Genomic DNA, 14,212 nt, shown 5'->3' on the forward strand with positions numbered 1-14,212 from the left:
TTACTTTTTTCTAGGATTTTATCTTAATATTTTTATTATATAGGTAAATAGAATTATCGACTTTAGAAGGTATATAGTATAGTTATTATATATAGAAAAGAATATATTTATCTAAGATAAACTATAGTAGATAGTAAATAGTCTAATAATTATAAATTTCTTTATATAATATTTTAAGATACTAATAATTATAGAAGATAATATTATTCTAAAATAAAAATATTATTAATATAATCAATTATTATTATCTAAGTATATCTAAAACTTATTCTATAATAATTAGGCTAGTTATATAGATAAAAATTATCTATTAGATTAGTATTATAGAATAAGTAGAGGATTAATAGAAAAAGAAACTTAATAGCTATTTAGAATCTCATCTATTAAACTTTTTAATAGTAGTAGAGACTATAGATTTTAATTAGATAACTAAAGAAGATAATAATTACTAACTCTAAAGCTTTACTAAGAAAAAGAAATAGCTAAATAGGCTAATAGATTTTAATAACTATATACTTAGACTTCTCTAGTTTCTAGAATATTATTATAGTAGAGCTATAGAAATACCAAGGATAGGAATTGATAAAGATATATTTATTAAGAAAAATAGTAAGAAAGTTCAGAATTAAGAATAATTAGATTATATATTTTAGGGTAGTATTAGATATACTATCTAGCCTAGAGATATTAAATAATAAGGCCTATTTAATAGAATACTATATCTTTTTAGCTATTATTATAGAGGTATTGATAAGAGAAGAATAAAGATAGAGAAAAAATATTAGTACTAGTAGCTAGTTAAAATATCTACAGATAAGGTCTTCTGTAAACTATTATAATCAGTCTATTTTTACTAATATATAATTTTCTAAGATATTTATTTAATTCCTATAAGATAATACTAAAGTTATAGGTATTAGAACATAATAGCTATAAAGCTTTTAATAAAAAAGTTTTACCTTTCTTTACTATTATAATTACTATAATAATTAGAATTAAATTTATATCTATTAGATCTACCTGTAGATTTTTAGTAATAAATATGCTAATATTATAGCTAGGTATATCGGTAAGATTAGTATTTTAACTACTAAAATGTTTATTATCCTATACTTTTCAAGCTTTAAAAATAGATATATAGTGCTCTAAGAACTATAGTATACTAACCAAGGATATATTCTATAAGACTATAATAAAGATCTTTAATCTATATACTAACCTTAAGTATATAGGTAGCATAATATTTATCTAGATATAGTCTAATAAGATTATACAAATAGTTTATTTCTCGACTCTCTATTACTAGTATAAGAAGACTCTAGAGAAAGATCTTAGCTAGAAACCTACCTAGTATCTCTATAGCAAAAATACGTAAATAGTATACTATATTTTATAATAGTATTGTTAGTTTACTAAGCTTTACTTTACCATTTTAGATAGCTATTTTAACTATAACTAAATCTACTAAATTATATAGTAAACTAGATAATATAAGCTTTTAGTATTATAGTCTTTCTTTATCCCTATATATATATATTAATATTATTAGTTAGTATAGTTGGTTGCTTTAGTATTATTTAAGTACTAATTAGCAAGATGTTTTTTACTATAACTATAGAGAATTTAATTATTATAGTAATTATACTTTATTAACTTAGATTCTTTATAATAGTCTAATTAATAATATCAAATTAAACTATTATAATAATAGTTTTAAGATTATTTTTTTAGCTTATTTTCTTTATCTGTTAGTATAGTACTAATAATCTAATTTAGATTATAATAGATAGAATAAAGATATCTTTCTTTAGATAAAATATAGTTCAAATTCTATAAGGTAGTTTTTCAAGTTAATATTTTATCTAAAAATCTAATGCTGATTAATAACTTTTCTAGTCTTAATAGCCTTAATAAGGTAGTATATATATAAAGTTTAAAAGTTTAAAGAAATATCTAGCTTCTGAATATAACCAACTATATATAATGATCTATTATTTTAAAAAATTAAAAAAAAGAATTTCTACGTTTAGAAAAATTATTTTACTATTTATAATAATTTTGATTATATAAATATACTCTAAAGTAATTTTTAAATAAGCTTTTATAATTAATCAAAAATCTTTTTTACTATTCTAGAAATTTCTTGATTAGTAAAATTCTCAAATACTATTTTTATACTTAGATAAATTACTTTAGTATTTCCAATAGCCTTAATAATATAAATATATATTAAAGTAACATTTTAATTATTTTTTTTTAAACGAAATATAAATACTTTTAAATATTTCTAAGAATTATAATTATTATTATCATTATTATTTTAATTTTTTAAAATATTATAATATTTTTCTAACTCTTTATAGTATAATATAATATATAGATCTATTATTCTATATTTAATATAGGGTATATTAGTTTATTTTTATAATTATAGTAGTTTAATTTATATTCATCTAATTTTAATTATTATAATAACTATTATAATAAAATTAATCAATTATCATTTTATATACCCAGTATCTAGCTTACTCAGGGTAATAGCCGCTATACTAGGGTATTAACCTAAGGCCTATACTAGCTAAATAAAGCTACTACAGCTATCTAGAGATTAGTAGCTAGTACTTATAAACTACTCTCTGTAGCCTAGGGATACTAAGGTACTGTATAGAATAGAGAGTAATAAACAGAAGATAGAAGTAACTATATAAAAAGACTTATAAAAAGAAAAGTAATAGATAGTTCTGGTAGAATAACCTTCAGAGAGCCTACCTATACTCTCTTTATAATATAGGTAGGCTATACCTATATATAAATAACAGTGATCTGTTAAATTTAAAGCTATTCAGACTATTTTATATATTATTATCTACTACTATACCTAAATCTACTTAAATTAAGGAATCTTATATTGCTAAGGCCTATATAGCCGCCTATATACTAAAGATAAATTTATTATATAATATATATAATTTTAGCATTCCCTATCAGACACTTAACTAATATATATAGGATTAGAAACTTACTTTCTGGCTATAAGGCTATTAGTATAGTCCTAACAGATGCCCAGGAGAAGGTATTATTATAGTAGATCCTACTTATAGAGAGTATAAATATACTTCTTATATCTAAATATTATAAGAAGCCATAAGTCCTATATTTATATATAAGGTAATTTACTACCAGTAGGTCACACTACTAAGCAGATCACCTACCCCTATTACAGAATTTTAAACTAGGCTATCTCAACCAAACTAAGTTAAATAATTTAGATATAGCGATTTTTATATTAATTTATCTTATAGCTAATCTCCCTGTATCTACTATACCTTAGCAGAGCCCTTTTTACTGGTTAGTCTGCCTAGATATTAGGTAATTTGCCCTATATATAGGAATCTATTATAGATACTTCTGCTAGTAAATCTAGCTATATAACTAACTATATATTCTCTTTAATAGTTAAACCTGCTTTATAGGGTATTTACTAAGTTAACTAAGTATACTTCTTTACTACCTTCTTATTTACTATATATAGATTTATACTTTCTTATACTAGTAGTACAGTATTATATAGCGCTATATAGTGGCCCTTAATAATCTGGTCTAGTATTTTTAATAGGCCTAGAGGGCTATTTAACTACTATCTTAGCAGATCCTTATATATAGAAGCTTACTTTTATAGCTTAACTATAGTTCTAGGTATTTTTAGTATAAATTAGCTAGATCTGCTACTTAGCTAGCTGTTTGGTGGTATAGGTATTTATATAGAGATATTTAGCTTTAAAAGTATTTTTTCTATACTAATTAGTACTAGGCTATTAGCTATAAAGCTACTTTAAATAATAGATAGCCTTTATAGGGCCTCTAGTTATATATATTAGTAGTTATCTAAGAAATTAAAATTATTAATACAGTTATATTCTCTATATATAAGATTACTTATAAAATAACTATATAACGTAATTCCCGGTTGTGCCGTACACCCGGTCGTCCCGTACACCCCATTGAAAATCGCGTCTTCCTACCAATACACTACCTTCAACCACCTATCATGCCACCAATTTGCTCTGAATCTTCGCAGGAATTAGCCTATCAGGAAGGCAAGATACTACTGGCCCTTGCTGATATTCAAAATGGCCGCGTTAAATCTATCCGCGCGGCAGCGAAGCTATACGAAATACCTCATACAACCCTAGCCGACCGCGCAAAAGGTGTACTTGTATGCGTTGATTCTCGCCCATCTCGCCATAAATTGACCTAATTAGAAGAGGATTCGCTTACTGAATGGATACTCTCTATGGATTCACGTAGTGTATCCCCTAGACCGGCTACTGTAGGAGAAATGGCTAATATTCTACTGGCTGCGCGCGGTGACCACCCTCCGTCTACCGTTGGGAAGAATTAGCTATCGTCCTTTATTAAACGCCGTGATAAGCTTTGATCTCGCTTCTCTCGAAGATACGACTACTAAAGAGCCCTAAATGAAGATCTAAAATTAATTTAGCAGTGGTTTGCGACCGTACGAAGCGTTATTGACGAAAACGGTATATAATCAGAGGATATCTACAACTTTGATAAAACGGGCTTTGCAATGGGTCTTATATCTTTGCAGAAGGTAGTTAGTTACCTACGCTGAATACTACGGTCGGAGATCTCTTCTATAACCAGAAAATCGTAAGTGGGTTACTGTAATCGAGACTATCTGTGTAGATGGCTATTCACTACCGCTATATATAATCTTCAAAGGTAAAGTAGCTATGGCAGGATGGTTTAACAATAATCTACCTAAAGAGTGGCGAATAGAAGTCTTTAAATATCTATTCTTTCTATTCTATATAAGAATTTGTATTAATAATTATTCTTAAAAGATACTTTTAGATATTAGTTATTAGTGTAGTATTTTAATTAGTATTATAGCCCTAAAGCTATAAAAGGAAAATGATAGATTTCTATACTAATTATATTATTAGGATAATCATTAGTTATAGATAGTATTTAACTATAAGGACTAAATAGATAATAATTTTAAAAATACTACTAATCAAGTATACTATATTTCTAGCTAAACTTTTTTATATTAATAATATAAGCCATAACTATAGTCAGAAGGAATATAGAGACGCTTACTAATATCTAAAGAGCAATTGTTATATACTTATTATAGAGATTCTTTAGATTAAGTTTAAAAGATTCTAGAGAGTATAAGGACTAGTTCTATTCTTAGCTACTATTTTAGCCTCACTATCCTAATACTACTAAAATAAAAGCTCTAGATTAAGATAATATAGAAGGTAGAATTTAATATTCTTAGTAATAAGGATTATATATATTTAGAAGAAGAAAAGAGATATATTAGGATATTATAGTTTAGAAGTAAGGATGAATAAAAGTAAAAAGTATACCTTTTTATATTAAATAGAGAGCTATATCTCTATACCTATATATCTATCTTTTTACTCCTTTTCTATACTATATAGGCTAACTTATTTACTATCCCTAGTTACTAAAATACCAGTATTATCTATCTATCTATTAATTAACGTAATTTACCACCAAGTGGGTTATCTACCCTAAAATTACGTTCCTATCTATATACCTATTCTTTAACAACCTACTATACTACTAAAACAAACTGAATCTGTACAAAAGCTAGTCAACCGGAAGGATAATATCCTATTAGTACTCTAGGCTATTTAGAATAGTTATATTAACTCTCTATATATAGCAGCAAAGCTATATAATATATTTTTCTTAATACTATAAGTATACTATACTAAAAGACCATTATATTAATATATATATAAATAGATATTCTCTATAGATTTTATATAGAGTAGTATCTAGACCTACTACTATAGGAGAAGTAGCTAATATCCTTCTTACTATATACAGTACTAACCCTTCCCCTACAGTAGGGAAGAATTGGCTATTAAAGTTTATTAATCAGTACGATAAGCTTTGTATATACTACTTAAAATATTATAGCTACTAGAATATACTAAGTAAAGATCTAAAATTACTATAAGAGTGGTTTATAACTATATAGTATATTATCAGTAAGAATAATATTTAGCTAGAGAAAATCTATAACTTTAATAAGACTAGATTTATAATAGGCCTTATATCAGCATAAAGGATAGTTACTTAAGTAAATTACAATAGTCAGTGCTTTATCCTATAACTAGAAAACTATAGATAGGTTATAGCTATTAAAGTAATCTATATAGATAGATATTTACTACTACTATATATAGTCTTTTAAGGATAAGGTTACTATTATAGGTTGGTTTAATAACCTACTAAAAGAGTAGTTATTTAAGGTCTTAAATAATAGCTAGACTATTAATAAGATTAGCTCATATTAGCTATAAAAATTATTTATCCTATTAATAAATTTATATATATATATACATAGCTAGTTTTAGCTACTAATTATTAATAGCTATAGGAGCTACCTTATATACTAATTTAATTAAATCTATACAGACGATATTATTATTCCTCTTTATATAGCTAGTAGCCTAGTACTAATTAATATAGAAAAAAAATACTTTTGAAGCTAAATATCTCTATATAAATACCTATACCACTAAACAGGTAGCTAGGTAGCAGATCTAGCTAATTTACGCTAAAAATACCTAGAACTATAGTTTAGCTATAAAAGTAAGCTTCTATATATAAGAATCTGCTAAGGTAGTAGTTAAATAGCTCTCTAAACCTATTAAAAACTATACTAGATCAGATTATTAAGGGCTACTATATAACGTAATTCCCGCCCGAGTGAAACACCCGCCCGAGTGAAACACCTACCCCCATTAGAAAAATTCAAAATCGATTATCTCAACCAACACCTATTAATTCGGCTAAATATAGCGATTTTTATATGTATTAATCTTGTACCTAATCTCCCTGCACCCACTATACCTAGGCAGAGCCCTAGTATGTGGTAGATCTGCCTGAGCAGGTAATTCGCCCTGCTTGTGCGATACTACCCCATTACCTTCTACTAGCTGGTTTAGCTGTTTAACTAGCTGTAAGCCCTCTTCGACGGTTAGACCCTCTTTGCAGGGTATCTGCCTAGTTGACCGATTGCGCTTCTTGATAATTTTCTTGTTCGCCATACGTAAATTTGCATTATCCTGTGCTAGCAACGCAGCGTTGTGAAGCAATAGTGCAGTGCCCTTGATAATTTGATCTAGCATACTTTTGATTGGGCTTGGAGGGCTACTTGACCGACGGTGTAGTAGATCCTTAAGCATAGATGCTTGTTTTTGTAGCTGAACAATAGTTCTAGGCGTTTTTGGTGTAAATTGGCTAGATCTGCTGCTTGGCCGGCTGCTTGGTGGTGTAGGCGTTTGTAGAGAGATATTAAGCTTTGAAAGTACTCTTTCTGTATCGACTGGTACTAGGCTACTAGCTGTAAAGCTATTCTGAATAATAGCTGGCTTTTGGAAGGCCTCTAGCCGTGCGTATTGATAGTTCTCTAAGAAATCGTACTTATCGATATGGTTATATCCCCTATATGTAAGATCGCTGACGAAACGACTATACGCTCTCTTGACTACTGCAAAGCAGCCAATATCTAGTGGCTGTAGTAGATGTAATGAATACGAAGGCATACAAAGAGGTATAATATTGTTTTCTTTGTAGATTTGGTCGAATTAGGGCGTAAGGTGGCTACTATGACCGTTAAGAATCAGTAGGCGAAACTGGCTGTATATGTGCAAATTTGTTGATGGGATAAAAAGCTTTTGTAGCCAACGTAGGCCAATTTTATCAGTGGTCCAGCCGTTATTAGAGACCTCGATTCGCTAATCTTTCGGAAGATTATCGGTAAACTATCCTACAATAGCTACTTTGCCCTTAAAGATCATATATGGCGGTAGCGAATAGCCATCTGCGTATATTGTTTCGATAGCAGTAACCTATTTATGATTTCCCGGTTGTAATAGACGTCTCCGACCGTAGTATTCTGCCTGTGTTACTACCTTCTGTGAGAATATAAGGCCTATTGTAAAGCCTGTCTTATTAAAGTTATAGATATCCTCTGGTTGAATACTGTTCTTATTAATAACGCGTTGTACGGTAGAAAACCACTCTTGTAGTGATTTTGGGTCTTCGTTTAGTGTACGCTGGTAGTCGTATCGTACTGAGTAGCGTGTGCGTAGCTTATTATGACGTTGAATAAATTTAGATGGCTAATTCTTGCCAACAGTAGGCGGAGGTTGGCTACTGTGCGCAGCCAGTAGGATATTAGCTATTTCTCCTACAGTAGCCGGCCTAGGCGCTGCTCTACGTGTATTCATAGAGAGAATCCACTCAGTAAGCGAATCCTCCTCTAATTAGGTTAATTTATGGCCGTTTGGGCGTATATCGACGCGTGAGGGTAGGCTATTTGCCCGTCGAGATAAGGTAACATGAGATACACCAAATTGCTTCGCAGCTGTACAAATTGATTTGAATTGACCCTTTTGAATAGCTTGCAAGGCTAATAGAACCCTGCCCTCTTTCTCGGTCGCTTTTTGCCAGGATTCAGTGCGTTTTGGTGGCATGGTAGATGGTTGAAGCATGTAAGTTGGTCAGAACGTGCGATTTCTGGTGGGGTGTTTTACTCAGGCGGGTGTTTCACTTGGGCGGGTGTTTCACTCGGGCGGGAATTACGTTAGTACTATATAATACTATACTACTAGTAGAAGAAAATACAAATCTATTTATAGTAAATAAGAAGGTAGTAAAGAAGTATACTTAGTTAATTAAGCAGATACCCTATAAAGAGGTTTAACTATTAAAGAAAGTATATAGCTAGTTATATAGCTAGATTTACTAGCAGAAGTACCTATATTAGATTCCTATATATAGGGCAAATTATCTATTCAGACAGACAAACCAGCAAAGAGGGCTCTACTAAGATATAGTAGATACAGGGAGATTAGCTATAAGATAAATTAGTATAAAAATTGCTATATTCAAATTATTAACTTAGTTTGGTTAAGATATCCTAGTTTAAAATTCTGTAATAGGGGTAGGTAACCCGCTCAGTAGTATAACCTGCTCGGTGGTAAATTATATTATAGTACTAGTATTATTAATAATAGCAGTAGTAGTATTAGAGCTTATCTTAATATTATTATTAGTACTATTAGTTAGAGCTATCTTGACCTTAGCCTTAGTACTATCCTTAATTAAATCTATATTATAGATAGAGGATTAGGGGTATCAGAAAGCTTTTAAAATACTTTCTGATATCCTAACCTTAGTAATTTAACTAGTTAGAAAGACCTATATCTATAGTAATGAAATACCTAAAATAGTATTTACAGAGATTATAAAATAATTAGGTATAGGATATATTATTATAGACCTCCAATATATTAAATAATAGTAGTAAGGCTATCTTTTACCTTAAATACTATAGATCTAATCAATAATCTAATAAATTATATAGTTAGTAGAGATATCTTTATAGTTATCTAAATATATATTAGATAATAAAGTATACTACTTAATTATATAACTAATATACTATACTACCACGAACTCAAAAGCCCTCTTAGAATATCTAATAAAGATAATATACCTTTACTTATTAGTAATCTAGCTTCTTAATCTTATATAGGATAATAATAATAAATTACTAAAAATAAGAAAGGTTATAGCTAATATAGAGATATATATATTAAATAACTAGCATAGTATATTATTAACCGCAGAGTTATTAATTAATTTATACTATAGAAGATTAGAAATACTATTACTACTAAATACTTTATATAGAAGAATAGCCTTAACAATCTTAATAACCTTTAGTTAAATAAACAGAAAGAAATTGAACTACTTAGGATATTAAATTTTTTTAATTAGTCTTAATTAGAAAGATTTATTGGTAGAAAGTTTAGGGAAGATATAGTACTAAATATCTATATCATTTCTTTCATTAGCTCTACTAGTTTTCTTTCTTAGAGCTTAATAAATACTTAACTAGAAGAATGGTTTTTACTTCACATATACCTAGCTAATAATAAGCCTATTGAGATAAGGCCTATAGGGCCTATCTTAATTATTTTCTAGATCTACTAGTAAGAACTAAGTAATAGCTTATTATTAGTTAACTATTTTTATAGAGTACTTTATTTTCTATAGTGTTAAATTAAATAGATTCTATAAATATTTTTAATACTTTCTAAGATTATAATACTCTTTAATAACGATATAGTATACTTTATTAAATACAGGCTTAGCCTATATAAATAGTTTTAACTATAAAGTTAATACTTTAATCTAAATAATCTATAGAAATATCTAAAATTTAATATCTAACTATATATAATTAGCTAAATAAGATTTTAGAATTTTATCTACTCTTTAATTATCTTTATTAATATTTTATCATTAATCTTAGGCTAATTATAGTATAAACAAGTATTAAAGAAAGTATTTTAATATTAATTAGGATATAGAGAGGATAATAGACTAATTAATACTCTATATTATTAGCCTATTCCTGTTTAAGTATAAAGTTTATAAGAATATAGCTAAGAATTATAGGTAAATTATAGATTATTATAGACTATAGTCTAGTATATAGAGAAAATAGAGTACAGATAATAAAAGTTTTTTCTTTTTCTTTTTTTTTCTATTGCTTAGTATACTTCTGTATTTTTATTTTTACTTTTATTTATTTTATTATTCTCGTTATTATCTACTTCCTAACTATTTTTAGCTTAATTCAAGATAATAATACTCTACTTATTTACTATCTTAAGTATATAGTTATCTAAAATCTTAGTCTATTTTAGATAAGATAATAAAGATTAAAATTAGCTATAATAATATACTTAGTATCGTAACAGTACTATAGCTAGACTTAGAGAATATTTAGTATTATAGTATTATTTAGCTATTAATGTATATTATAGATAAAGAAACCTATTCAATATTTACTATATAACTAATAAGGGTTAAATAGTTAATAATTCTTTTTAATAATCTAGTATAACTATACTACTAAATATTCCTAGATATATAAAGATAGATTTATACCAATAATTTCTAGATACTAAGATCTCTAAATAATAATTATTAGTATATAGCTATAATTAGTTACTAAATAGTATTGGAATATTTATTCTACTAAGACTTATATAATAATAGTATTAGTCTTTTAGATCTTATATTTCTAGAAAAATAAAGTTATTACTATAATCAAATTTTATATATTATATATTAAATAATAAAAGATTTTCTTAATTCCTATTGATATATTATAAATTTAATTTTCTTTTTCTCTATAGTAAATAAAATAATAATAGTATAAAAAGCTATAGTTAGTATCTAGTATAAGCTATATATTAGAAAACTAAAAATTATTTATAGAGAAATTTTAATTTTAATTTTTTAAGCCTTAAGAATATTTACTAAAGTATATATTATAAAGAGTTAAAGCTTTAAATCCTTTCTAAAGAGTCTATAATATATATAAATACTATTTATAATATTATAATTTAAGTCTAGACTTACTACTTAGCTTTATGTCTAAAATTATAATCTCTAATAATAATGTAGATATTATTTATCTGAATATAGATTTATTATTTTTATCCTATTATTAGAATTATTTTAGTATTTAATAAAATGATAGATAATAGAAAAGATCTTTTTAGTCTACTAAATAATATATATATATATCTTGTAGGCTTTATTAGTAGGTCTATAGTCTTAGAGACTATAGTTTATATATATAGTTAATATAAAAGTATTAAAGTTTAAAGAATTTTTATTAGTTAAATAGTTATTTATATACTAACTATATCTATAGGAAAAAGAATAATAAGACTAAATATATCTAAATTATAAATACCTTATACATTATCTAAATTCTTTTTTCTTATAAAACTATATTATAGAAGAGATAACTAAGTTCTAAATAATAATATTACCCAAGGATAATTTCTAAGCCCTAATAAAGAACACTAAACTGCCTAAAAATATAATATTATATTTCTTAGCTATTTTTTAGTTTTTAAACCTTATTCTCATAGTAGTAGCTATAAGCTTTTTAATAGTCTATTATATCTTTAAAATAATAAGGATATCATTTCCCTACTAAATTCTAATAGTAGTAAATTATTTAATAGAGAAAATAAGATTATTAATACACTAGTCAGTAAGCTAATTTAGCTTATTCTGTTTGATATATTTAAGAACCTTATAGACTCCTTTAGTAATTAATCTATAACTCCCTGGCAAAATATAATCAACTGCTCTATTATACTTTACTTATTATAGAGTATATTATTCTATTCCCCTAACTATAGTAATTTGATTAATATTCTTTTTATCTAGTTCTAATTATTATAATAGTTACTATAGTAAAGAAAGGTAGAAAAGGCTATCTAAGGCTTTATAGTTATTAGGAGATAATAAATATAATCTTAATAATATAGTCTTTACTTATTCTCTGTTAAAGATTATTAAATATTAGAAGTAATTAGTTGATAATAACTAAAATCTTCTATCTTTAGATTACTTTATTAGATTTCTTAATATTATTACTACTCTAATAACTAAAATAGACAAAAGTAAGCTATTAGCTAAACTCTCTGAGATCTATACTCTTATAATACAGTATAGTAATAAGTATATCAAAGCTATAAAATATAAATCTCTATTTTAAAGTATCTCTCTCTATCAATATTCTAATTCTTCTACTATACCCTCATACCCTAAAGGCTAATTTTAATAAAGCTCTTTATATAGGTTATATAACTATAAATAGCTAGTTTTTACTTATCCTAAATTAGATAGAGGATATAGTAACTAATAATAGCTTTATTTTTTCTAATAATATTACCGTCTTTAGTAGCACTACTTTAATACTCTAAGAGAACTTTTAGCTAGTAGTTTAGATAACTAAGTCTATAGTAGTAAATCTTCTTTAGTATTATAGTAGTAAGGCTAAAGCTATCAAGGATACTAACTAAGCTATTTATATAAAGCTTATCTCCTAAGGATTATAATAATATTATTAATAATAGTACTAATAAAGCCCTACTTATCTCTATAGTCTAGATACTATCTAATAATAAGTAATATTTAGTTTTAGATTAATTAGCTTATTAATATAGATTATCTTATTAAGACTATCTAGGCTAGTAAGACTACTAATTAGTACTAAGACTTTAGATAAGATATTTAGCTCTAAAAGCTAGTATATATAATTATTATTTATAGGATTTTGATAACATTTGATCTAAAGAAAATATCTATATATTCTATACTAAAGCTATAGAATATATCTTTATTCTGTCTACTATAACCTAGGTTAGATAGCTATTTTTCTACTAAAAGATAGAGAATACTTAGCTTAAGATTATTATTCTAATAATTAAGTTTAATAATGCTATCTTTCTTAATTAGACTATTTTCAAGGATCTAGCTTAGTAATTCTAATTATTAAAGTATAATTACTATAGTAATTCTTACTTTCTAGTAATACTACTAATATTAGCTTGATAGCTATCTTATTTATTATTACTATTATAACTCTATCTATATATATTATATATAGCCCTATAGCTTTGGTAATTTTTTTATATATCTAATAGCCTAAGGCTAGAAAGTATATAGTATATATTAATTAAAGAAAAAAGAAAAACTTTAACTAATTTATATATAACTAAAAATATCATATACAAAGAGTTATCTTATTTATATAGCTAGAAAATACTATAATAAATAAGCCTTAGCTATAACATAATTCCCGCCCGACCGGGTTACCTAACCACATTACAAAAGTTTAAAATTAATTATTACAGCCAACACCTATTAATTTAACTACATATAGTAATCTTTATATTAATTAATCTTATAGCTAATCTCCCTATACCGACTATATATAGGCAGAGCCCTAGTTATCTACCTATCTGTCTGACTAGGTAGTTTACCCTATATATATAAATCTACTATAGTTTCTTCTACTGTTAAATCTAGCTATATAAATAGCTATAGGCCCTCTTTAATAGTTAATCTCTCTTTATAGGGTATCTGCCTAGTTAACTAATTATATTTCTTAACTATCTTCTTATTTATTATATATAGATTTATATTCTCCTATATAAGTAATATAGTATTATATAGCGCTGTATAGTAGTCCTTAATAATCTGATTAAATATAGTTTTAATAGGTTTAGAGAGCTATTTAGCTACTAGTATAATA

This window comes from Penicillium waksmanii (genome assembly GCF_028829765.1).
Source record: "Penicillium waksmanii strain IBT 27052 chromosome Unknown utg000008l:1.0-5622682.0:1.0-5626561.0, whole genome shotgun sequence".
NCBI classification, from domain to species: Eukaryota; Fungi; Ascomycota; class Eurotiomycetes; order Eurotiales; family Aspergillaceae; genus Penicillium; species Penicillium waksmanii.